General features: G+C 37.9%; 1 protein-coding gene across 1 annotated transcript in view; it reads right to left on the bottom strand.

The window, feature by feature from the left end:
* The window catches only part of LOC122357522 (phospholipid-transporting ATPase IA-like), a 19251-nt gene that overhangs the window by 8200 nt on the left and 10584 nt on the right, over window positions 1-467 (bottom strand). The window lies entirely within an intron of this gene.

Raw genomic sequence — 467 nt, 5'->3', positions numbered from 1 at the left:
TGATGTTGTTAACCACATCAGACTGGGATAATCAATTATAACTCAGGATGATGATCATAATAACAGTCTTACACTCACTGCAGACAGATTAATGAGTCTCAAGGTATTTGCTGTCGGTATGAGTAATTTGTAATTGAAATGGCGCATTTGTATTGGCTACTGAAATCTTGGTACCTTAGTGTTAAACCCTTCTGCGTTCTGTGTGATGCGGTACAGCTGAGGGAAGCGTAGCATGTTCTGTTGACTGCACGGCCGGTCAAATATGCCCAGTGTGAATGGAGGAAGAGCAGTAAAGATCTGAAAAACAGATGAACATCCAAGTGTTGCAGTATATTACATGGTATGGATTTAACCAAAGCACAACCAAAAATAAACTTCATTTAAAACATTCTGACGGGAACAGACGTGTTGCTAAGCTAACTATGACATACATACATACATAGATATACATATACATATATATACAT

This window comes from Puntigrus tetrazona, chromosome 14 (assembly GCF_018831695.1).
Source record: "Puntigrus tetrazona isolate hp1 chromosome 14, ASM1883169v1, whole genome shotgun sequence".
Lineage (NCBI taxonomy): Eukaryota > Metazoa > Chordata > Actinopteri > Cypriniformes > Cyprinidae > Puntigrus > Puntigrus tetrazona.
The sequence above is the reverse complement of the archived record's forward strand: the minus strand, read 5'-3'. Positions and strand labels throughout refer to the sequence as shown.